Source organism: Myotis daubentonii, chromosome 15 (assembly GCF_963259705.1).
Source record: "Myotis daubentonii chromosome 15, mMyoDau2.1, whole genome shotgun sequence".
Lineage (NCBI taxonomy): Eukaryota > Metazoa > Chordata > Mammalia > Chiroptera > Vespertilionidae > Myotis > Myotis daubentonii.
The window spans coordinates 28805885-28832807 of NC_081854.1; the positions used below are offsets into that span (position 1 = coordinate 28805885).

General features: G+C 44.0%; 1 protein-coding gene and 1 pseudogene across 7 annotated transcripts in view; one reads left to right on the forward strand and one right to left on the reverse strand.

Moving 5' to 3' along the window:
- Positions 1-26923, forward strand: part of ANKRD11 (ankyrin repeat domain containing 11) — a 279313-nt gene that overhangs the window by 5139 nt on the left and 247251 nt on the right. The window lies entirely within an intron of this gene.
- On the reverse strand, positions 21948-22029 carry LOC132217718 (U2 spliceosomal RNA; annotated as a pseudogene).

The following is a 26923-nucleotide window of genomic DNA, read 5'->3' on the forward strand; positions in this document are numbered from 1 at the left end:
CTATCCCTCTCCCTTCCTCTCTGTAAAAAAATCAGTAAAATATATTAAAAAAAGAGAAATATTTGTTGAATTGTTTAAAGCCTATATATATGGAAGTATTTGAGTAATTTTGAAAGGCAAAATTTAGGTTTATGAACTTTTATTTATTTGATTGACTAGGAATTATGCTATGTGCATATCAGCCATTTTCCCACTTACTTTCATTATAAGTTTGCCTTTACGCTTTAGATAAAGGTGTGGGGACATGGCTTTTAAAATTGTCACAAACAAGAAATAAAGGAAAATAATAAAGGGAAGGTTGTCTTTGTCACAGAAAAAAATGATTTCTGTGAAAGTAGTTTTAGTAGGACTGCTGCTTTTGGGGACATAGTCCGAGGCTAGCTGAGTGTAGTTTGTTGCTGTTCCTGCTCGTGACCCTTACGTATTTAATTTAGAATTTTGAGCACCTGGCCATATGTAACAGAAACAGTGGTTTAGCACTTTGAAAGTGTTAGCATTTTAAATTATTTTTTTGTAATTCTTACCTGAGGATTTTTTTCTATTTTTATTAATTTTTTAGAGAGAGAGAAACATAGATTGGTTGCCTCCCATACACACCCTGACTGGTACTCAAACCCACAACCCAGGAATGTGCCATGACCGGGAATTGAACCCTAAAACATTTTGGTGTATGAGATTGCCATCCAATCAACTGAGCCACCTGGCCCGGTATTTTATTATTTGTTTATTGTTTTACGTCCTAACTGATTGTATAAAAAAATTCCTGGGTATTGACACCAAAGCCTCAGTTTAAATATGAACCCCCCAGAATGGAGGTGGCCCCTTAACATTTCCCCCTCCACCAGTTTTATCATTTTAATAAAAAAAAATCTCTTTGGAGGGAATACACCAAAATGGAATTTTGTGTTATTTTCCCCCATTTATATCAACACAAATAAAAGAGAAAAATGGTAATTGGCATACGAGCTACCCTTTTCATTGGCTAATCAGGGCTATATGCAAATTAACTGCCAACTAAGATTGGCAGTTAACTGCCAACAAGATGGCGGTTAATTTGCATATGTAGGCACAATGCAGGGAGGCGAAAGGGAAAGCAGGAAGAAGCCCCCTGCCACTGACAGTGATTGGAAACCCAGGGGGGAGCTAAGAGCTGGGGGGCAGGGCAAAGGCGGCCCTGGGGCCTCCTTTGCCCTGCCCCCCAGCCATGATCGGAGAATCAGGTGCCTTTTCTGCCCTGGCCAGTGATAGCAGGAAGTAGGGGTGGAGCCAGCGATGGGAGCTGGGCACGGTCGAAGCTGGCAGTCCCAGGAGCTAGGGGTCCCTTGCCTGGGCCTAAAGCGGAGCCCACGATCGCGGGGCCGCTGCAGCTGCGGGTCCCCGCTGCCCGAGCCGACGCCTCAGCCAGAGGCGTCAGGCCTGGGCAAGGGGCCGATCCTGTGATTGGAGGGTGATGGGGGTCAACGCCTGAGGGCTCCCAGTATGTGAGAGGGGGCAGGCTGGGCTGAGGGACACCACCCCCCCCACACCCAGTGCACGTATTTCGTGCACCGGGCCCCTAGTTTGTTTATAAATTTTAAAAAGAAGGAATTTGTTATATAATTGACAAAATGGCTGCTTTTATAAAGACTAATTATGGATATAACTTAGGTGATAGACACTTGAGTTCTTGTATCTGGTACAGTGAGTTGGATTTGTATGATTTAACTTTTTAGGTAGTAAGGGATGAGAGGGATTGGCTGTAGTTGAAAAAACTAAAAGATATCATTTTAGAACTTGTTGGTTCTCTGAATACAGAGTAAAGTGGGTTTTCACTGTGAAAGGACTGAAAATCCTGTTGCTGGGCCAAAGTTTCTTTGATGTCATGTGTCCTGGATTGTCGTCTAGTCCCCTCCATCCCCTTCCCCCATGGTTGAGGTAGCTGTCATGGGAGCAGTGGTATAGTGTCCCTACTGCCTGGCTGAGGGCAAGACCCAAGTTTCCAGTTCTGTCCTTGGCGTCTGTGCAGTGAATTATTTATTATCCTGAAAATCTGTAGGCACTCTTTTTTCACTTGTAAAGAAACCAATGTGTATCTGTTCACTCTATAAAAATGTCAGCCTCTTCCCAACATAAAACATTTTTGATCACTTAGATCAAAAATTTTTTTCTTTTTAAAAAAAATATATTTTATTGATTTTTTACAGAGAGGAAGGGAGAGGGATAGAGAGTTAGAAACATCAACGAGAGAGAAATATCGATCAGCTGCCTCCTGCACACCTCCTACTGGGGATGTACCCACAATCAAGATACGTGCCCTTGATTGGAATTGAACCTAGGACCCTTCAGTCTGCAGGCCGACGCTCTCTCCACTGAGCCAAACTGGTCAGGGCTAGATCAGAATTTTTTGTCAAGGTTAAATAAGATTCATAAAATCCCCCTCTCCCCTATTGAGTTAACACGAAATAAAAGTGACCTTTAAGAATGGCTGGAATTGCAATTTAACTTGTAAATGCTTAATAACTTTCAGGTTATCTTTTCATCTAAAATGTAGCAAGTACCCCCAAATCTACCAGTACAATAAAATTCCAATTAAAAGTAATATAAGCCCTGGCTGGTTTGGCTCAGTGGATAGAGCATTGGCCTGGGGACTGAAGGGTCCCGGGTTCGATTCCAGTCAAGGGCACATGCCCGGGTTGTGGGCTCAATCCCAGTGGGGGGCGTGCAGGAGGCAGCCAATCGATGATTCTCTCTCATCATTGATGTTTCTATCTCTCTCTCCCTCTCCCTCTCCCTTCCTCTCTGAAATCAATAAAAAAAATCTAAAAAAAAAAAAAAATGCCGAGGCCGGGTTGGTTCAGTGGATAGAGCGTCGGCCTGCGGACTGAAAGGTCCCAGGTTCGATTCCGGTCAAGGGCGTGTACCTGGGTTGCGGGCATATCCCCAGTGGGAGATGTGCAGGAGGCAGCTGATCGATGTTTCTCGCTCATCGATGTTTCTAACTCTCTATCTCTCTCCCTTCCTCTCTGTGGAAAATCAATAAAATATATTTAAAAAAAAAATAAAAGTAATATAAAATGTATCAAGTAGACTTTTCTCAGCTCGATACTAATAGGTGTCCCTTCCTCCCAATGCTAGTCTTCAGACCAAGAATGCTAATGTTCCGGAATAATGAATATTTCTAAATAATGAGAAGATTGCATAGGGTGCTTGGTTTATAAGGTTTTGGCTGAAGTTGTGATTAGCTTTTCCCTACTGGGTTCGTATACAGCAAAAGAAACAATAAAAAAACACAAACTTTCATTTAATCCTGGGTGACAATGTAAACTTGAGATCATTATGTTATACTGTGTAAACTTATCTAAAATAGAGAGGGTGAGAGAAGCAGTGAGGAACCTTATTACTCTTAAATTAAGCCTTGCTAGTGTGTACCATGTTTCTAAATGTGGTTTTACATCCTGTAAAACAGGAAGTAAGAATTAAAAAAAACACACAAAAAACCCCAAAGCAATATTCTTGAAGGAATTAACTTAAAAAAATTTACTAGCCCTGCCCTAGCCGGTTTGGCTCAGTGCATAGAGTGTTGGCCTGTGAACTGAAAGGTCCCAGGTTCGATTCTGGTCAAGGGCAAATGCTGAAGTTGTGGGCTTGATCCCCAGTGGGGGACTTGCAGGAGGCAGCCAATCCATGATTTTCTCTCATCGTGGATGTTTCTATCTCTTTCTCCCTCTTTCTTCCTCTCTGAATCCTGTTGCTGAGCCAAGGTTTCTTTAATGTCATGTGTCCTTATCCTATATAATAAAGAGGTAATATGCCAATTAACTCTCACGCCCTCACAAGATGGCTGCCTACGACCAGGCTGGCAGGGGGGTTAGTGAGGGACAACCAAACGACTGAACAGCAGGCTGCGTGGGGCGACCAGACTGGCTGGGGGGTTAGTGAGGGACAACCAAACGACTGAACAGCAGGCTGTGTGGGGTGACCGGGCTGGCGGGGGGGCCGTGAGGGGATACCAGGCCGGCGGGGGGGTGGTGCAGTTGGGGGAGACCAGGCTGGCAGGGGGGCAGTTGAGGGCGACCAGGCCGATATGGGGGCAGTTAGGGGCGACCAGGCCGGCAGGGAGGGGGCAGTTGGGGGCAACCTGGCCAGCAGCGGAGGGCAGTTAGTGGCGACCAGGCCGGCAGGGCAGGCAGTTAGGGGGGACCAGGCAGGCAGGCAGGTGAGCGATTAGGAGCCAGCAGTCCAGGATTGTGAGAGAGCCCTGTGGGATGGGCCTAAACCAGCAGTCGGACATCCACCAAGGGGTCCCGGTTTCCACAAGATTCAGATTGGAGAGGGTGCAGGCTGGGCTGAGGCTCTCCCCGCGCGCCCCCCCCCCCCCCACATGAATTTCATGCACCGGGCCTCTAGTATATAAATAAAAATTTATTTTATTATTTATTTTTTTAAATTTATTTTATTGATTTTTTACAGAGAGGAAGGGAGAGAGATAGAGAGCTAGAAACATTCATGAGAGAGAAACATCGATCAGCTGCCTCCTGCACATCTCCTACTGGGGATGTGCCCACAACCTAGGTACATGCCCTTGACCGGAATCAAACCCGGGACCCTTCAGTCCACAGGCTGACGCTCTATCCACTGAGCCAAACCGGTTTCGGCTAAAAATATATTTTAAAAAAACTTACTGCCCTAGCTGCTTTGGTTCAGTGGATTGAGCATCAGCCTGCGGACTGAAGGATCCCGGTTTCAATTCCAGTCAAGGGCACATGCCTGAGTTGTGGGCTCAATCCCCAATAGGGGGCGTGCAGGAGGCAGCCGATCAGTGATTCTCTCTCATCATTGATGTTTCCATCTCTCTTTCCCTCTCCCTTCCTCTCTGAAATTAATAAAGATATATTTAAAAATTTACTAGCCCTGGCCAGTTTAACTCAGTGGGTAGAGCTGCTGGAGAACTGAAGGGTCCCGGGTTCAATTCCAGTCAAGGGTACGTAGCTCGGTTGCAGGCTATCAGCCTTGGTCAGGGGCATGTGGGAGGCAACCAATCGATGTGTGTCTCTCACATTTGTGTTTATCTCTGTCTCTTTCTCTCCCTTCTACTCTCTAAAAATCAATGGAAAAAAATATCCTCGTGTCAGGATGAAAAAAAAATTACTAAAATGCCTGTCTAATTATAGAATGCACAGAACACTTTAAAAAAAAATCATTTCTTTTTGGATTATTACAAAGAATAAAACCTGGCCTTTAGGGGTCTGAAACTTTGAAGAACTTGCAGTGTTTGGCTGGTAGTCCATAACCCTTGGGTGATTCTGATTTGAAGGAATTTTTAGACTGTGAATTTTTTCTTTGCTAGAGGTGTATGATTTGCTCCAAATGTATTTAGATTACCCACATAGTATTTTCAATACTTTGAGACTAGTCTATCTGAAATTTGAAGTTTAGTTTAGTGCTTAACTATTGGCCCGGTGCACGAATTTGTGCACATTGAAAGGAAATTAATTAGAAGAAATATTTTATTTTATTTATTTTTAAAAATATATTTTATTTATTTTTCATAGAGAGGGAGGGAGAGGGATAGAGAGTTAGAAACATTGATCAGCTGCCTCCTGCACACCCCCTACTAGGGATGAGCTGCAGCCAAGATACATGCCCTTGACCATAATTGAACTGGGACCTTTCAGTCCGCAGGCCGATGCTCTATCCACTGAGCCAAACCAGCTAGGGCGAAGAAATATTTTAATATCACTGTTCTCCCTTTCTCTATAATAGAAGTGACAACCAAATTCACGATCAACGATGACAGATGGAAACACACATGTGCGATTGGCACCAGCAAGAGCTTTATGGTGCATGCATGAGTCAACTTACCCATTTATAGATACAGTGGGGCCTTGACTTACGAGTTTAATTCGTTCTGTGACGGAGCTCGTAACTCAAATTACTCGTATGTCAAAATCTTAAAGTGAACGAGTGAGACACGTGATGCTGGGCTGATGTTGTGGCGTTCACTGTGACGTTTGCTGCACCAACTACCGGTGGGGTATCTGAAGCTGGCTTGTAACCGGAATTTTATTTATTTTATTTTATTTTTTTTTAAAATATATATTTTATTGATTTTTTACAGAGAGGAAGGGAGAGAGATAGAGAGTTAGAAACATCGATGAGATAGAAACATCGATCAGCTGCCTCCTGCACATCTCCCACTGGGGATGTGCCCGCAACCCAGGTACATGCCCTTGACCGGAATCGAACCTGGGACCTTTCAGTCCGCAGGCCGACGCTCTATCCACTGAGCCAAACCGGTTTCGGCGTAACCCGAATTTTAGCTCCCAACTCCAAGCCAAAAATTGGCCGAGAGACGGCTCATATCTCGAAAAACTCGTTAGTCGGGACACTCGTAAGTCAAGGCCCCACTGTACAGAATAAACTTGCTTAATTAGGCCTGCTTTCTTTTTCTTTTCTTTTTTAAAAAATATATTTTATTGATTTTTTATAGAGAGGAAGGGAGAGGGATAGAGAGTTAGAAACATCAATGAGAGAGAAACATTGATCAGCTGCCTCCTGCACACCCACTACTGGGGATGTGCTCGCAAACAAGGTACATGCCCTTGACTGGAATCGAACCTGAGACCCTTCAGTCTGCAGGCTGATGCTCTACCCATTGAGCCAAGCCGGCTAGGGCAGGCCTGCTTTCTGATGTAGCTAAACTTTACCTGGCCCAGTGAAGCAACTTTTCTTTCAGGTAATTGTCAGCAACACAGCAGTAAATATCAACACGAAGCTGATTATTATTGTAGATCAGGCAGGGAGAATGAAGGGTAAAATACAGTGGGGCCTTGACTTAGGAGTGTCCCGACTAAGGAGTTTTTTGAGATACCAGCTGTCTCTCCGCGGATTTTTTGCATTGAGTTGACAGAGTAATTTGAGTTAACGAGCTCCTTAACGAGCTCGGTCTCGGAACGAATTAAACTCGTAAGTCAAGGCCCCACTGTATTTAACTGTAATAGTGTTTGACTATATTCTGCTTAGTGAGAAAACCTGAAGTCATTTTCAAGGTCCACCATTTCTTCTTTTTAGTTGGGTCAAGTTTCTAAGCTTTCTAAATCTCCGTTTTCTGGCTAATGAAAAGAAAATAGGATTCCACCAAGTCTCCTATTTATCTATTCCAGGACTTCTGTGAGGATCAAATGAGATGAGGCAGGGGAAAACACTTCACAGACATTTGGTTACAGTGTGAAATGTTTCCACCTGGCTATAAAGCAAGTCGTGTTCCTGGGCTGAAGAACCTGCAAGGAGACTAGTCTCTAGGGAGAGGAAGCCGGGTGTTGCTGCGTGACATTACCTGGATGGTCTGACACTTAGCATATTAGCCTTTATATATATACATTTGCTAAAACTCAATATATTTTCCTATAGGAATTCCCCCCCCCCAACACATGAAAAGGGTAATCTTTGAATTGTGTACTTTATCTTTTTTTTTAAAATATATTTTTATTGATTTTTTTACAGAGAGGAAGGGAGAGAGATAGTCAGAAACATCAATGAGAGAGAAACATCAATCAGCTGCCTCCTGCACATCCCCCACCGGGGATGTGCCCGCAACCCAGGTACATGCCCTTAACCGGAATCGAACCTGGGACCCTTCAGTCCGCAGGCCGACGCTCTATCCACTGAGCCAAACCGGTTTCGGCTATTTATCTTTTTTTAAAATATATTATTCACTTCAGAAAGGAAGGGAGAGGGAGAGAGAAATATCAGTGATGAGAGAGAATCATTGATCAGTCATCTACTGCACGCCCCCTACTGGGGATTGGGCCTGCAAACCCTGGCCCTTGACCAGAATCAAACCCGGAACCCTTCAAGTCGCAGGCCAATGTTCTATCCACTGAGCCAGAGTTTATCTTTTAATATGAAACTTAGGAAAGTGATATGTCCTTTCACTCATAGCTTAAGTAATTTTCAGCAGATGTAACCTTAAAGAGATTTACATGCAAGCTTGTCTTTGGCGAAGAGATTAGATCTGATTCTGCTAAATTTGGGTTCTTATCAGATGACTGAGTAAGGAAGACCATGTTGAAGCAATAACTTTAATTTTTAAAGAAGGTTATTTAAGTAAAGATCAATGGCACAATGAAGTTTTAGAAAGTTGAGGAGAAAAATCTGTCCTAGAATTTTAACTATAGCCTCTCCTTTTCCTTGATAGTTTTCTTCTAAGCCCCCAAATATATTCTCTCAAGAGGATGGGGGACACATGTAGATGGAGGGTGTGTTAGAGGAGGTGACAGGAGGTTGTGAGGGCAGAAGGAAAACACATGCTCTCAGAATTTGGAGAAACTGATTTAAAAAAATATTTTAGTGTTTTCTGTTGCTGCTGTAACAAATTGTCACCAATCAGTGCCTTAAAACAATACAAATGTATTATTTTACAGTTCTGAAGATAAGCCTGACATGGATTTCACTGGGTTAAAATGAAGGTGTCAGCACCTTGGTTCCTTTTGAAGGTTCTGTGGGAGACTCCATTGCCTGTGTCTTCCTTTTTTTTTTTTTTTTTTAATATATTTTATTGATTTTTTACAGAGAAGAAAGGAGAGGGATAGAGAGTTAGAAACATCGACGAGAGAGAAACATCGATACGCTGCCTCCTGCACACCCCCCACTGGGGATGTGCCTGCAACCAAGGTACATGCCCTTGACCGGAATCGAACCTGGGACCTTTCAGTCCGTAGGCCGACGCTCTATCCACTGAGCCAAACCGGTTACGGCTCCTTTTTTTTTTTTTTTTTTTTAATCTTTAAAAAAAAATATTTTATTGATTTTTTTTTTTTTTTTTAACAGAGAGGAAGGGAGAGGGATAGAGAGTTAGAAACATTGATGAGAGAGAAACATCCATCAGCTGCCTCCTGCACACCTCCCACTGGGGATGTGCCTGCAACCAAGGTACATGCCCTTGACCAGAATTGAACCTGGGACCTTTCAGTCTGCAGGCCAACGCTCTATCCACTGAGCCAAACCGGTTAGGGCTGGTATATTAATATTAATTAAACCTCAGACTTGATTGAGACTTAAACCTGTTTTCCCTCTCATGTTCTTTTATTGTTCCAAGATCTCACATTGCATTTAGTTGTCATGTCTCCTTACTGATCCTTCTGTCTTAACAGTTTCTCAGTCTTTTCTTATTTTTTATGACCTTGGCAGTTTTGAAGAGTATGGTCTTTTTTTTTTTTTTTTAATGTCTTTGTAACTATTCATCCATTTAGTATAGTTGTAAAGCACTATATGATATAGCTGATATCTGGTTTATCTGACTGCTTTTCCAAATATGGACTGTTGTATAATAAAAGAGAGTTTTGTGTCTTTTTTGCAACTAGAATGAGTTACATGTTTTATGAGGGAACTTCGAAGACTTAGGAAAAAACTTACACTTTTCCCTACTTACACAGACGTAGTCATGTGTATTGGTTGCTCACTGTGTGCAAGGCTGCGTTGTAGAAACAAAGATGACTGTGAACATAACCCTACCTCACTGAGAGTGGGGAGAAACAGGTGCACTTAGGGGTACTATGAAAAGAAGCAAGAGTTCAGGGGAGAGAAAATCTTTTCGACTCTGTTATCTGGGAGATGTAATGGAGGATGTGCTATTTAAGAATCAATGCTATTTGAGAATTGGTGCAATGTCAATGTGCAGAGAGCAGGGTGAGGCCATTGTAGACTGTGGGAAGGCTCTGAACAAAGTCTGGGAGATGGGATGTAACATGAGAATGTCAGCTAGACCTGTTGAACATGGAGCCCATGAAAGAAAATGGTAGCAGATAAAGTTAGGAGAACGGACTGGAGTCAAATTGTATGGGATTTGGAATGATGCCTGAATTTGGCCTCCTGAGGAGGAAGCCTGAAGCAGGACATGATGTGTCAGAGTCTGACAGTGTGGACAGACCAGATGAAAGTAGAGTGATTGGTGAGTGGAACACTTTGCAGTATTCCTGTGCCTAAACTTGGAATATCAAGAAAAAGGATTCTAGGAATTTGGCAGAGAGAGAATCATCTCAGGTTGGCCACTGCTTATGAAAGGAGGTGAATATAAGGCCACTGTTTTGTCTTCTAATTTGTACTTTTACCCCCACCATTCTCTGCTTTGGATGAATACTGGGTTTAAAATGTGTCTCACTAGAAACACTATTATAGAAGGTAGGAAGACCATTTTCTAGGGAAAAATGTAAAAACAACCAGTTATAAATGGATGAAGGGCTTTAAAATTTGTTGTAGGAATAATACTTGAATTCAGATGAATGGTAAAAATGCCCATACCAGAAAAGTGACAGGAGTGAAGTGCATATAGTAGAACCTGAATTGGGGCCTGTCAGTGAGGAAGGGATCCCTTAGGCAAGAGGAGGATGAGCTCTCCAGTTAGAGCAGTGTGAGCTAACAGGTTCCTGAGAGGATCTAGACTAGAGAATCTTAAAACAGGGAGGGGACTCTTAAAGTGGCCTGCATAGGCAAGTTGTAAAGACCTAATGGTGTTTGCTAGCTAAAAAGTATTTAGATATTTAAAAAATACTTGGAAATGAGAGGGTAGGTTGATTCAGAGTGGAATCAGTGGTGCAAACAAGTGATGAGTAGTTTTATAAAAGGACAGGGCAAAGGAGATGGGGAATAGAGGCCTGGAAGGGGAGACTAGGGTTCAGTGCTGACTGTCTTGTGCATACGCCATCTCTATGCTGTGACAAGCCTGAATGCCCCTGGCCTTGTGATGCTTGCATTCTGGAGGGAGAAATGGGGAGTTTGGTCAGGAGAGGAAATGCTCTCTAGGGAAGTCTGACAGGTAGAGGCCAAGAACCTGGGAAAGGTAACACTTTTCAGCTCAGCCTTTAGTTTGAACACCTATATCCAAGAAAGAGTCTGGTCCTTGTCCTTAAGCAGTTGATTTTATTAGACAGTATAAACTGCAGGCCAAGGATAGCAGTTTTGGGTTCATATAGGAGGGCCTAGGGCAGTGATGGTGAACCTATGACACGTGTGTCAGAGGTGACACACGAACTCATTTTTTTGGTTGATTTTTCTTAGTTAAATGGTATTTAAATATATAAATGAATATCAAAAATATAAATCTTTGTTTTACTATGGTTGCAAATATAAAAAAAATTTCTATATGTGACACGGCACCAGAGTTAAATTAGGGTTTTTCAAAATGCTGACACACCGAGCTCAAAAGGTTCGCCACCACTGGCCTAGGGATTTTGGAGTCTGGAGAAGTCGTCAGCCTGCTCGCGGAGGTTATGTAGAAGGAAGAACAGGGATCATGCTATTTGCCCAAATTCATTGTTAGGCTTAATCTTGGACTTGTGTTTGTTTTGTATCTCCCATAGTTCTATGTACATATCAGTAGATCTCTAATCAATGTTTGCTTGAAAGATCAATCTTAAAAGTTAAAAAAGGGCTTATGGCCTGAGGAAGGAGTAATACTGGCAAGAAATACATACTATATGAAAGAAACATTAATATTTTAAGTCTGTGCTAAACACATTAACTAGTATGATTTGCCTCTAGTCTAGTCAATAGAATCTAGCCTTTATCCTGCTCTATCAGAGCACTATTTATCATGTGCTGTGATCCAGAGAACTTTGTCCTTTGGTCTGTGTGTGAGCGGGCAGTGGTAAAACTCAGGCATCTGGCTGAGAGAACCTTGGATTGGTGGCTTTCTCCATAAGCTCTACTGTTTCTGTTGAGGCCCTGAATTGCTTATAGTTTAATCGCAGATGCAGAAATAAGTAGAGAGCAAAAGTAAATGTTTTGGTCAGCCTGATCTTTGCAAGTGCCCAGGGCAAGGTGTACTTGAAGGGAGTTGCCTAAGGGCCAGGCCTGTGTGTAGTGCACTAACTTCCATGTATTTATTTTTACTTAAAATCTTCACAGTTCTGCTAAATCCCTTTGTTACCAACCCCTCCATAACATAAGAGCATTTTACCTTTCATTGGTTGAAAACGGTTATTTATCTGGAGGCAGGACTAGTTTTTACAGTTGTTACACTGTCACAGGGCTAATCCAACCACTGTCCTTTCTTGATTTAGGAGATCATGTTTAGAAGATACAGAACAATTCAGTGTAGGTCTGTAAGTTACCCATGACTTAACTGATCACACTGCGGATGGGGCAAAGGACTCAGGGAAAATCTCAGGCAGGGATCATAGCAGCCACTGCATTTCTGTTTGAATTTTATAAAAATTTATTTGAGCCAAACTGAGGACCTGTGGTTGGCTTGTTATTGTTTCTTTGTTTGTCCAGTATACTTTTGAGGGCTATGCTTTTAGTGAATTAGGTTACATAAAAATAATTTAAGATCAGTGGGCTAATCAAGGCTATTTGGTTTCCAAGTGTTTGCAGCTGGGGGTGGGTCTGTCCTGGGCTGTTGAGTTTAAGGTGAAGGGAAACACTTTGTGCCCACTTTTATTCCCAGACTGTGCTCTTTTTAATGGAGTTGTTTGCCGACTAAAGTCCTGAGATTTTAAACCATGGCATTTTTTTAAAGTGTTTTTTTAACATTAAAAAAATGTTTTTACTGAGAGAGGAAGGGAGAGGGACATATATATATATATAGAGGGAAACATCAATTGGCTGCCTCTTACACGCTCCCCGACTAGGGATCCAGCCCACAATGTGGGCATGTACTTTGACCAGGAATCAAACCGGTGACCTTTCAGTGAACAAGACAACACTAAGCCAACTGAGCCACACTGGCCAAGGAAGTTAAACCATGGCATTTTATTTACTTATTTATTTATCTATCCTATATACTAAAAGCCTAATATACTGTCAGTCGGCCGTTCAACCAATCAAAGTGTAATATGCTAATGGTATGCTAAGGCTGCTCACTCTCTCGCTATGACATGCACTGACCACCAGGGGGCAGACAGGCAACCGGTCAACCAGTTGCTATGACGTGCACTGACCACCAAGGGGCAGATGCTCAGTGTAGGAGCTGCCCCCTGGTGATCAGTGGGCTCCCACAGTGATCGCCATTCAGCCAGAAGCCGGGCTCACAGCTGGCAAGCTCATCCCCCGAGGGCTCCCGGACTGCGAGAGGGTGCAGGCTGAGCTGAGGGGACCATCTCCGTGTAAGAATTTTGTGCACTGGGCCTCTAGTTTTTAATATATTTTTATTGACTTCAGGGAGGAAGGGAGAGGAAGAGAGAGGAAAACACCAGTGATGAGAGAGAATCATTGATCATCTGCCTCCTGCACGCCCCACACTGGGTATCAAGCCCGCAACCTGGGCATATGCCCTGACTGATAATTGAACTGTGACCTCCTGGTTCGTAGGTTGATGCTCAACCACTGAGCCATGCTAGCTGGGCTAAACCATGGAATTTTAAATAATAGATATAAGGGTACCAGATATACACTAACTGTGGTTCCAAGCTTTACCTGATTTTAAAAATGACAGCTTTAGACCTCTTGGGGAGTCTGTAAGTTGGTTTCCGGCATGTTAAGGAAGGAGGAGAGATTTCTGGCAAACAGAATAATGTTAACGTGTTCATTCTGTGCATAGTCTGGCATGCGGGTTTTAATTCCAGCCCACACTTCCATTTATAAGGTCTGAGAGTTGGAATAGAATCTGTGTTTTTATCAACAGCATAGGGTACTTTTAAACATTCCCATGTAAATATTTGTTATTAGTGGCTAAATTTCCTAAATTGTAGCTTTTACGGCTGAAATTGTAATTACTTTTATCATCTAATAAGATTTAGAGCTGATAGTTCACAATTTTTTTTACTGAAGTAAATAATTCAGAGAAGTAGACACTCATTATTATTATTTTTTTAAATATATTTTATTGATTTTTTACAGAGAGGAAGGGAGAGAGATAGGGAGTTAGAAACATTGATGAGAGAGAAACATCGATCAGCTGCCTCCTGCACATCTCCTACTGGGGATATGCCCGCAACCCAGGTACATGCCCTTGATCGGAATTGAACCTGGGACCCTTCAGTCCCCAGGCCGACGCTCTATCCAGTGAGCCAAACCAGCCAGGCAGACACTCATTATTAATAGTTGATACTGTTTGATGATGTTGATTTTCATGAATAGATTCTTCTGGTATTGCTCACTGCATCCCAGGAGAAAAGGTTCTCCCTCAGCCAATGGTTCTCCCTGGCTTCTGTTATAGGGGAGAGCATTCAGGCTTCCTTGCTTGAAGGCCCCACTGTATGGCTGATATGTTCTGGCAGGTAGAGCATGGTGTGGGTGAAGCAGTGGTTTTAGGTTTTGTCCCCATATGGGCCTATTTCTCAACTGTTCCGATTTGGTTAAGTAATAAAAATTATTTGGAATGTAAAATCTAAAAGTCAAGTCCATTCCAGATGTTGGTGAGTTTATATTAATGTTTTATTGTTATCATTTGTGTTTTATCTTGTTTCATGCACCTTTAATAAGTTCATGCACAGCAAAACAAACCATCAACAAAGTGAAAAGGCAGCTACAGATTTGCAAACCGGCCCCAGCCGGTGGACTCAGTGGTTAGCGTGTCAGCCCTAGCACTGAAGGGTCGTGGGGGTTTGATTCCTGGTTAAGGGCAATGTTACCTGGGTTGCAGGGTTGATCCCTGGCCCCTGTCAGGATGTGTACAGGAGGCAACCAATCGATGTGTCTCTTTCAGATGTATGGCCGTAACCAGTTTGGCTCAGTGGATGGAGGTCAGCCTGCGGACTGAAAGGTCCCAGGTTCGATTCTGGTTAAGGGCATGTACCTTGGTTGCAGGCTCTTCCCGGCCCCAGCGCATGTGAGAGGCAACCAATTGACGATGTTTCTCTCTCTCTGTCTCTTCCCCTCCATTCTCTCAAAATCAATGGAAAAATATCCTCAGGTGAGGATTAACAAAAAAAAATTATATCTGAGGTAAATGCTTGCAAAGATGTGGAGATGCACTGATGGTGGGAATGTAAATTGGTGCAGTTACTCTGCAAAATAGTATAGAGGATTCTCAAAGAACTTTAAAGTAGAATACTACTAGTATACAGGGTTTGGCAAAAGTAGGTTTATATCCGTGCATATGTGAAATAAAGTTTGTTCTCATATTATTATGATCATAACCTGCATGTCTTTTTCCATGCGAACAGTTATAAACCTGCTTTTGCCCACCCCTGTATGATCCAGCAATTCCAGTTCTGGGAATATCCAAAGGAAACAAAAACAATAACTCAAAAATATATCTGTACCCCCTTGTTTATAGCAGCATTATTCTAAATAGCCGAGATGCGGAAATAGCCTAAGTGCCCATTGATAGTTGAATGGGTAAAGGAATTGTGGTATTGCTCAGTGGATAGAGCATCGGCCTGCGGACTGAAAGGTCCCAGGTTCGATTCCGGTCAAGGGCATGTACCTGGGTTGCGGGCACATCCCAATAGGAGATGTGCAGGAGGCGGCTGATCGATGTTTCTCTCTCATTGATGTTTCTAACTCTCTATCTCTCTCCCTTCCTCTCTGTAAAAAATCAATAAAATATATGTAAAAAAAATCTTAAAAGGAATTGTGGTATATATATTACATATACACAATGGAATATTATCAGCCATAAAAAAGGAGAAAATCACCATTTGTGGCAACATGTATGGACCTTGAAGACATTATACTAAGTAAAGTAACTCAGAATAAGACAAATACTATATGACTTCACTTATATGAGGAATCTAAAAACAAACCAAATTCAGAGAGCTCATATTTGTACTAAGCAGAGGTATGGAAGGTGGAGGGAGGGGTAATTGGATGAATGTGGTCACATGATACATTCTTTCAGTTATCAGATAATTAAATCCTAGGGATGTATTGTACAACATGCTGACTATAGAATTCTTATCACAAGGAGAACATTTTTCTCTCTCTTTTTTAAAGCTATATGAGAAGATAGATGTTAGTTGAACCTATTGTGGTAATCATCCTATATAATAATCCTGTCTAATAAAAGAGAAACATGGTAATTGGCGAACGACCGCTACCCTTCCCATTGGCTAATCAGGGCAATATGCAAATTAACTGTCAGCCAAGATGGCGGCCAGCAGCCAGGCAGTTTGAAACTAACATGAGGCTTGCTTGCTTCAGTGACGGAGGACTCCAACGTTCCCCGCCTGCCGCTGCAGGCCTCTGAGCTGCAACTCTAAGCAACTGTGTAACAAACATAGAAGCTAAACAAAACCCCAGAAACCTGTGGGGCTTCAGCCAGCAGGATCGCAACATTGTAAGCAAAGGCCAGAAACCTACTTTCAGCAGCGGAGGCCTAAGAGCTGGAGCCAAGCCTCAAAGCTAAAGCTGGCCCAGAATAAAAAAGAAAAAAAAAAGAAAAAAAGGAGCCGTTGGGAGCTTCAGTCACCCCCAGCCTGAAAACAGCCCTCAGCTCCTCACCCAGACTGGCCAGGCACCCCAGTGGGGACCCCCACCCTGTAGGGTGTGTGACCAACTGCAAACAGCCATCATCCCCTCACCTAGGCTGGCCAGACACCCCAGTGGGGACCCCCACCCTGATCCAAGACACCCTTCAGGGCAAACCAGCCGGCACCCACCCATGCACCAGGCCTCTACCCTATATAATAAAAGGGTAATATGCCTCCCAGCACCGGGATCAGCGGAGCCGTGAGGCCTCCTGGCACCGGGATCAGTGTGACAGGGGGCAGCACCCAAACCCCCTGATCGCCCTGTGTCTCTGTGTGTGACAGGGTGCGGTGCCCCAACCCCCCCGCCTCCCCCCCCACAGGCCCTGCTCTGTGTGTGACAAGGGGCGGTGCCCCAACTCCCCTATCGGCCCTACTCTGTGAGTGACAGGGGGGAGCTCCTCAACCCCCTGATCGCCCCTGCTCTGTGCATGACAGGGGGCTGCGCCTCAAACCCCTGATTGGCCCTGCTCTATGCATGACAGGGTACAGAGCCCCAACCCCCCTGATGGGCCCTGCTCTGTGAGTGACAGGGGGAAATGCCCCAACCCCCTGATTGTCCCTGCTCTGTGCATGACAGGGGGTGGCGCCGCAACCTCCCCATCGACCCTGCCTTGAGTGTGACAGGGGATGGTGCCCCAACCCCCAATCGGCCCTACCCTGAGCGTGACTGAGGGTGGAATCACAATCTCCTGATCCCCCTGCTCTGTGTATGACAGGGGGCGGCGCCCCAACTCCCCAATCGGTCCTGCTCTGAGCCCGACCAGGGGCTGCACCTAGGGATTGGGCCTGCCCTCTGCCACCCGGGAGCAGGCCTAAGCCAGCAGGTCGTTATCTCCCGAGGGGTCCCAGACTGTGAGAGGGCACAGGCCGGGTTGAGGCGCCCCCACCCCCAAGTGCACAAATTTTTGTGCACCAGGCCTCTATTCTATACTAATAAAAGGGTAATATGCTAATTAGACTGAGAGATCTTCCAGACATCCTTCTGGACAAAGCCATGGTGCCAGGGCTGAGGCAGAGGTGGTTATGGGCTATCAGGCTGGCAGTTGGGGGCGAGTAGCCCGGCAGGTTGGGGCAGTTGGGGACGAGCAGGCCTGCAGGGGGGGGGAGCATTTGGGGGTGAGCAGGCCAACGGGGGGGGCAGTTGGGGTGAGCAGGCCGGCAGTGAGGGGCAGTTGGGGGCGATCAGGCAGGCAGGGGGGCCAGTTGGGGGCGATCAGGCCGGTGGGGCTGGGTAGTTGGGGGTGATCAGGCCATCAGGGGGGACAATTTGGGCTGATGAGGCCGGAAGGGGGGGCAGTTGGGGGCGATCAGGCCAGAAGAGGGGAAGCAGTTGGGGGTGATCAGGCTGGAAGGGGTGGGGCAGTTGGGGGCGATCAGGCTGGCAGGCAGAGTGGTTAGGGGTGATTGGGCAGACAGCAGGTGAGTGGTTAGGTGCTAGCCATCCTGGATTGTGAGAGGGATGTCCTACTGCTGGTTTATGCCCAATCCCTGGGATCGGGCCTAAACCGGCAGTCGGACATCCCCCGAAGGGTCCCAGATTGGAGAAGGGGGCAGGCTGGGCTGAGGGACCCCCCCTCCCATGCACGAATTTCGTGCACCGGGCTACTAGTCCTATGTAATAAAAGCCTAATACGTGAAGTGTCCGACCGTCCATTCAACTAGTCATTATAATGTGCACTGACCGGTAGGTTAGCTTGCTGCTGGGGTCTGGCTGATTGGAACTTAGGGAGATGGGCTGGACATGCCCTGGAGCCCTCCTGCGGTCCCTTCCCAGCGATCATGCATCAGTAGGGTCACTCGGCCTGGCCTGAGCCCTCTCGCATTCTGGGACCCCTTGGGGATGTTGGAGTGCTGGTTTTGGCCCAATCCCTGCAGGCCAGCCTGAGGGACTCCACTGGTGCACACCGGGCCTCTAGTTTCACAATAAACGTAAATCAAATCTTCATGCTCTGTGCCTTATGCTAATTATTAGTGATGTATGCTAATTATTTTTCAATAAAGCTAGAAAAAAAATTGAAAAGGCGTAAGTAGTGCTCACTCAGTACCAGTAATACCATTTAAAAAATCCTGTGAGCCCTGGCTGATGTGGGTCAGTTGGTTGGGCATTGCCCTGTGCACCTAAAGTTCACCAGTTTGATTCCCTGTCAGGGCACATTCCCAGGTTGCTGGCTGGATCCCCAGTAGGGGTACATAGGGAAAGCAAATGGTTGATGTTTGTCTCTCACATCATTGTTTCTCTTTCTTTCTAAAAATCAATAAACCTGCCCCCTAAAGAACAAAAAATATAAAACCTGTGAGCAGGCATAGGCCATTGGATTTCTGCCCCCTTGGAGGGCTTTGGTGTCTTCTACCAAATTCTGTGCAGCCTCTCCCTTTGACTATTAGGCTCTCTCCCTTGTCTTTATTGCTGGAGTGTTAGTTTATCTGTATGTGCCTTTGCTTTGAAAGATAATTTAAGAGATACCTGTTCACAGGTCTATAAACTGTATATATTCAAAGGCAGATACAAAGTGCTGATTAATCAAGGGCAGTAGGTTTTTCAGGCTGCTTTAAATAGCCCTCAAGTTTTTTCTTTTGTTGTTGTTGTTAATTCTCACCGGAGGGTATATTTTCCCATTGCTTTTCAGAGAGAATAAAATGGAGGGATAGGGGTGGAGAGAGAAACTTTGACGTTGAGAGGCACATATTGACCAGTTTTCTCCCAAATGTTCCCAGGCTCAGGGCAGGGAGTAAACTGCAACCAAGGTATGTGCCCTTGACTTGGAATCAGACCTTAGATCCTTTGGTGCATGGGTCGATGCTCTAACCATTTAGAACACTGGCTAGGGCTCCCTCAGGTTCTTTTGTTTTTTTTTTAATATATTTCTTTATTGATTTCAGAGAGGAAGGGAGGAGAGAGATAGAAACATCAATGATGAGAGAGAATCATTGATTGGCTGCCTCCTGCACACCCCACATTGGGGATGGAGCCCGCAACCCAGGCATGTGCCCTTGGCCGGAATCGAACCTGGGACCCTTCAGTCCGCAGGCCGATGCTCTATCCACTGAGCCAAGCCAGCTAGGGCTTTTTTTTTTTTTTTTTTTTTAATATTTTATTGATTTTTTACAGAGAGGAAGGGAGAGGAATAGAGAGTTAGAAACATCAATCAGCTGCCTCCTGCACAACCCCCCCCACCCCCCACTGGGGATGTGCCCGCAACCAAGGTACATGCCCTTGACCGGAATCGAACCCGGGACCTTTCAGTCCGCAGGCTGACTATCCACTGAGCCAAGCCGGTTAGGCAGGCTCCCTCAGTTTTATTAAAAATAATTTCTGTGTAGTGAGACACTTTTTATTCAAGCCAATTTGATTTATATTGGAGGCAAACTTGACTTGTAATTAATGTTTTCCTAGTGGCTACACTTCCCTGAGGTCAGTTATCTGACACTGGAAATTCTTAGGAACCATGGTTTTCAAGGGACTGAGTTTTAGGTTGAGGACACACAGGGAACCGGGGGACACATTGTCCATAAAGTTATCAAAGGTGGGATGTTTTCTTGGTGTGGGGTTATTTTTATGTGAGGATGGCTCAGTTCAGATAGGTTTATTTTTCCAGACAACCTCATCCTGGTAAACTTTGGAATAATCACAGTTTCATTCTGTTGAGGTGTGATTTTTTTTAGTTAATCCTCATCCGAGGATTATTTTTCGATTGATTTTTTTTTTTTTTTTTTAAGAGAGAGGGACAGACAGAAACATCGATGTGAAAGAAACCTATCCATTGGTTGCCTTCTGCATGCGCCCTGACCAGGGGCCTGCAATCAAGGCACGTGCCCTTGATTGGAATCAAACCCGGGACCCTTTGGCCCACAGGCTGACGCTCTATCCACTGAGCCAAACCGACTGGGGCTTGAGGTGTTATTTTTTTGATGTTAGGGTTATGGGGATAAGTAGTCTTTATTAAGCATCAAAAATTATGAGCCCTGACTATTGTTGCTAAGTGGTTAGAGTGTCAGCCCACAGTTCAATTCCTGGTCAAGGTGTGTACCTGGATTGCGGGTTCCATCCCCTGCCCTGGGTCCATCCCCTGCCCTGGTCAGAGCGAGTATGGGAGGAAACCAGTGTCTCTCACATTGATGTTTTTCTCCTTCCCTTTCATCCTCCCTCCCTCCCTGTCTAAAAGTCAATGGGAAAAATATCCTCTGGTGAGGAATAATACAGAAAAATTGTTTATGAGAAGTTCGAATGAGAAATGTAATAGGAAGAAGCTGCCACTTGTAGCCAGATGATGCCAACAGATGGAAGAAGAGTGCTCATGAAGGGAGGGCAACCTCCAGCTGGTGTATGACTGTTGAGCAAGGATGAAAGGGACACATGTGGATGCTGTTTGGCTGCTTATGTCAGTAGGATATCCAGGTTGCTTGGGGTGGGGGTGGGGGGGGGGCAGGCAGCCAGTTTGTGAGACTTGAGATCTGATCTCTTTGGGACATGGTGTGTTGACTTGGGCTGGGGGAATGTTCACATGTGGGATGGAGACATCACATCGTGTTGGTTAATATGTAGGGGCCTTTAAAAAAAAAAGTAATATGTGTTTTAAAAAAATTGATTTTAGGGAGAGAGGAAGTGGGAGGGGAAGAGAGAGAGAAGCTTCGATCGACTGCTTCCTGCACACCCTCTACTGAGGATGAAGCCTGCATGTGCCCTGACCAAAATCGAACCTTCAAACTCTTGGTGCACAGGAAGATGCTCAGCCAACTGAGACACACTAGCCAAGGCAACAAGTAGGGGGTCTTTATTTTCTACTGAGATGTTTGGAATAGAATGTCATATTTTTATTTTTTAAAATATATTTTATTGATTTTTTACAGAGAGGAAGGGAGAGGGATAGAGAGCTAGAAACATCAATCAGATGCCTCCTGCACGTCCCCCACTGGGGATGTGCCCGAAACCAAGGTACATGCCCTTGACCGGAATCAAACCCGGGACCCCTCAGTCCGCAGGCCGAAGCTCTATCTACTGAGTCAAACCGGCCAGGGTGAATGTCATATTTTTAGATCGGCTTTACTTATTTTTCAGTTTTTGTGTCTTCTCCTTTTTTATTGTTGCAATCGGAGTGTTTGGTAGGGTGATTGATTGTTCCTATGTGCATTCCTGTTTGTCAGATCCTGGCCATAAAAATAGGGTCCTTTAGTCATGGGGGTGTTTCATGGTCTGTGCCTGCCAGCCAGCCCTGAAGGCCCTGTTTGTGCACTGCTCCCCAGAGTCCAAGTACAGGTGGCTGAGCAGGCCCCCTGCTGCTGCTTTGTCCTCACAAAGATTGCAGTTAGGGCCCTAGCTGGTTTGGCTCAGTAGATAGAGCGTCGGCCTGTGGACTGAAGGGTCATGAGTTTCATTCCAGCCAAGGGCACGTGCCCAGGTTGCAGGCTCGGTCCCCAGTAGGGGGCATGCAAGAGGCAGCCGATTGATGATTCCCCCTCATCACTCATGTTTCTGTCTCTCTCTACCTCTCCCTTCCTCTCTGAAATCAATAAAAATATATTTAAAAAGAAAAAGATTGCACTGAAGAACTATTACTGAAAGAATCAAAGAAAACGAACTTATTAATAAGCACTCTCCACATTACTACACTTGATCTTAGCCAAAAGGCCGAGAAGCTATCACTGTCCACATTAAGCCTTTATTTTTTAAAATTTTTTGGTTTTGTTTTGAAGCCATAATAAATTGGAAATAAAATAATAGATTCCAGTAAACAAATATGAGGTCCAGTTTTTAACATTTAAAATTTATCAATTTAGTATTTTCAAGATGATTTTACTGTGACCTATTTTTTCATGAAGCACAATTAATCATACCAAATATGTGCTGTTACCAGTGTTCTGAAAAACTGGTGCAGAAAAAACAGATGTACATTAAGGATAGAGAAAGGATAACTGCCCATATTCCCCCATAACTTCTCTAAGGCTCTGACATCCAGTGGGACCAGATCACAGTGTGTTGAGGAAGAAAGGGGATCATCTTGAGTCCTCATTATCAAGAAAATTTAATGTTTCCTGCTCATAGCTAAGCACCTTATATCAGGCATGTCAGTTCAACGAAGAGATATTACCAGATATAGTGTAAATAAGCTAGTTAAGAGAATGGTGATCCTCCTCATAGAAACTATATACCCGAGTTTTCTAGGAATACTTTATTTATTTTATTTTATTTTGCTAATCCTCACCCGAGGATATTTTTTCCATTGATTTTTAGAGGGAGCGGAAGGGAGGGCGACTGACAGAGACATAGATGTTGGTTGCCTTTGGAATGTCCTGACTGGGGCTGTGGATGAAGCCTGCAACCCAGGTACTTGACCTTGAATGGAATCAAACCTGGGACACTTCATTCTGTGGGCCCACATTCTACCCACTGTGCAACCTGGCTTGGGCACTAGAGATGCTTAAGAAAGTTCTTCATCACTGTATTGATTTTCCCTTTTGCTTGTTCATTTTTAACTAGAACCTTCTCTTTGTTGTAGAGTTTGGGATTGTGATCTTGATCTATAATTCATTAATTATTCTCATCCTTTTGTATTTTTTTAATATGTTATATTGAAATTTTTGGAGAGAGAGGAAAGGAGAAAGAGATCAGTGAGAGAGAAACTGATCGGCTGCCTCCTGCATGCCCCCTGCTGGGAATCAAGCCCAAAACCCTGGGCATGTGCTCTGACCAGGAATCGAACCCTGATCTGGTTCAAAGGTTGATGCTCAACCACTGAGCCATGCTGTCTGAGCTCAACCATTTTTAAGTGTCCAAAATAGTGGCGTTAATTACATTCACATTGTTGTATAAACATGACCACTCTTTCTAGACCTTTCTATTTTTTTTAATTATTAATTAAATCTTTATTGTTCAAATTATTACATTTGTTCCTCTTTTCCCCCCCCCTAACTCTCCTCCACCCAGTTCCCACTTCACCCTCCTCCCTCACTCCCCACCCACTATCCTCATCCATAGGTGCACGATTTTTGTCCAGTCTCTTCCCGCATCCCCTTCACCCCTTCCCCCCCCAAGAAAGCCAGTCCACTCCCTTTCTATGCCCCTGATTCTATTATAATCACCAGTTCATTCTGTTCCTCAGATTAGTCACTTGATTTTCAGGTTCACTTGTTGATAGATGTGTATTTGTTGTTCATAATTTGTATCTTTACCTTTTTCTTTTTCTTCCTCTTCTTAAAGGATACCTTTCAGCATTTCATATAATCCTGGTTTGGTGGTGATGAACTCCTTTAGCTTTTTCTTATCTGTGAAGCTCTTTATCTGACCTTCAATTCTGAATGATAGCTTTGCTGGATAAAGTAATTTTGGTTGTAGGTTCTTGGCATTCATCACTTTGAATATTTCTTGCCACTCTCTTCTGGCCTGCAAAGTTTCTGTTGAGAAATCAGCTGACAGTCGTATGGGCACTCCCTTGTAGGTAACTGAGTTTCTTTCTCTTGCTGCTTTTAAGAGTCTCTCTTTGTCTTTTGCTCTTGGCATTTTAATTCTGATGTGTCTTGGTGTGGTCCTCTTTGGATTCCTTTTGTTTGGGGTTCTCTGTGCTTCCTGGACTTGTAAGTCTATTTCTTTCACCAGGTAAGGGAAGTTTTCTGTCATTATTTCTTCAAATAGGTTTTCAATATCTTGGTCTCTCTCATCTTCTGGCACCCCTATAATTCTGATGTTGGTACGCTTGAAGCTGTCCCAGAGGGTCCTTACACTATCTTGGTGTTTTTGTATTCTTTTTTCATTTTGCTTTTTCGGTTGGGTGTTTTTTTGCTTCTTTGTATTTCAAATTGTTGACTTGATTCTTGCGATCCTCTAGTCTGCTGTTGGGAGTCTGTATAATATTCTTTATTTCAGTCAGTGTATGCTTAATTTCTAGTTGGTCCTTTATCACGACCTCGAGGGTCTCATTAGATTTCTTGTAGATCTCATTAAGTTTTTCGGAAGTTTCTAGAAAATTCTTGAAAAACCTTAAAAGTGTGGTTTTGAACTCTATATCCAATTGTTTGCTTTCCTCCATTTCTGTCATTTGTGTCCTTTTTCCTTGTCTCCGCATTTTTTATGCTTCCCTGTGTTGATAAAGTGGTTTTCTGTGCTACGTGTTCTCTAGGGCCCAGTGGTTCAGCCTCCCCAATTACCTGAGGAGGACACTCTTGGTGCACCCCCTTGTGGTCTTTGTGCACAGACTTGTTGTAGTTAAACCTTGATTGTTGTAGGTATCACTGAGAGGAATTGACCTCCAGGCCAATTGGCTGTGAGAATCAGCTGTGCCTGCAGTGGGAGAACTTCTGTGCTGGAGACACCCCTCTGGGGCAAGACTTGCTTCAATGGGGCTTCGGTGCTCACTGAGTCTGACCCCTGAGTGTGTCCTTTATGGTTCAACGGAGCTGCAAACTGGATGGTCCCACTCTGATCACTGGGTTTCCTGGCTCCTAGATCTCTAGGGAGGTGCTAATCTAGCCTTTGCCTGAGGCTATCCAGCAAAAGCCTCCCTGCAGGGCTTGGGTGGGGCGGGTCCCATGGGATCAACAGGGTGGGGCTAGCAGTTATGGAGTCTCTGCTTCTCAGTATCCTGGAAATCCCTGCCAGCCCCTTGGAGAGAAAGCTGCCCTCGAGTTTGGACCGATGCCAGACAGTCCCGCTTCTCCCGTATGAGTCTGGGTCCCTAGAGACTCGCCTGGAACCGGAGGTCAGAGCCTGAGACTCCCTCCCGATTGAAAACGACAACCGCACCCTCAGCCGCCAGCCCTCTCCGCATGCACCTCTGCACCTTAGTCATTTTACTTCTGCACTGCGCCTCCTCTGAGTCTTGGTATGCTTTTCTCTTTTCTTCTAGTTATGGAATTTCCACTCAGCCAGCCTTTCTGTGGTTCTGGATGATGTCCGTTCAGTCTTTTAGTTGTATTTTTGAAGTGGTTGTTCAAGGCAGCAAACTCAGGTGTTTACCTATGTCGCCATCTTGGTTTCTCTAGACCAGGGGTGGGCAAACTTTTTGACTCGAGGGCCACAATGGGTTCTTAAACTGGACCGGAGGGCCGGAACAAAAGCATGCATGGAGTGTTTGTGTGAACTAATATAAATTCAAAGTAAACGTCATTACATAAAAGGGTACGGTCTTTTTTTTTTTTTTTAGTTTTATTCATTTCAAACCCACGGGCCGTAGTTTGCCCATGGCTGCTCTAGACCTTTCAATAGTAAACAGAAACTGTACTCATTGAATAATAACTCTTCATCTCCCTTACCCCAGCCCCTGGTAAGCACCATTCTATTTTCTGTCTATGAATTTGACTACTGTAGGTACTTCATAAGGTGGGATAGTATAATATTTGTCTTTTGTACATCTGGCTTATTTCACTTAGCATATTGTCCTCAAGGTCCATGCATATTGTAGCAGAATTTTCTTCCTTTTTAAGGCTGAATAATATTCCATGTCTATAAATTTCAATTTAACTTAACTGTTTATCTGTTGATTGACACTGGGTTGTTTCCATGTTTGGTTATTTTGAATAATGCTGCTATGTACATGGGAGTGAAAATATCTATATCTGTTCAAGTTCCTGCTTTCAGTTCTTTAGGGTGTGTACCCAGAAGTGGAATGGGTAGATCTATGTTTAACTTTTTGAGGAACTGCGAAACCTTTTCCATAGTGACTGTACCAGTAACACTTTTTTTTTTTTAAAGGAGCATTCATCTTTGACTTTTTATTATAAAATGCAGGACAGTAGACAAAATGGTAAAATGAACATTCTTTTTAAAAAAATATATACTTTTATTGATTTCAGAGAGGAAGGGAGAGGGAGAGAGAGAGAGAAACATCAATGATGAGGGAGAATCATTGACCGGCTGCCTTTTGCACACCCCACCCTTTTGCACACCTAGGGAATTAAGCCCACAACCCAGGCATGTTCCCTGATGAGGAATTGAACCTTGACCTCCTGGTTCATAGGTTGAAGCTCAACCACTGAGCCACTCTGGCAGGGCTGAACATTATGTATACATCGTTTAGATTTAATAGTTAGAATTTTACCATATTCCCTTTTTTATTTTGTTGATGTATTTTATTTTATTATTTTCTTTTTTTTTTTTTGGCTTTTTTTTTTCTTTTTTTTTTTTTCTTTTTTTTTTTTAATTAAATCTTTATTGTTCATATTATTACATTTGTTCCTTTTTTTTCCCCCCCATAACTCCCCTCCTCCCAGTTCCCACCCTACCCTCCGCCCTCACTCCCCACCCACTGTCCTCATCCATAGGTGCACGATTTTTGTCCAGTCTCTTCCCACATCTCCCACACCCCTTTCCCCCCCAAGAATAGTCAGTCCATTCCCTTTCTATGTCCCTGATTCTATTATAATCAACAGTTTATTCTGTTCATCAGATTATTTATTCACTTGATTCTTAGATTCACTTGTTGATAGATGCATATTTGTTGTTCATAATTTGTATCTTTACCTTTTTCTTCCTCTTCCTCTTCTTAAAGGATACCTTTCAGCATTTCATATAATCCTGGTTTGGTGGTGATGAACTCCTTTAG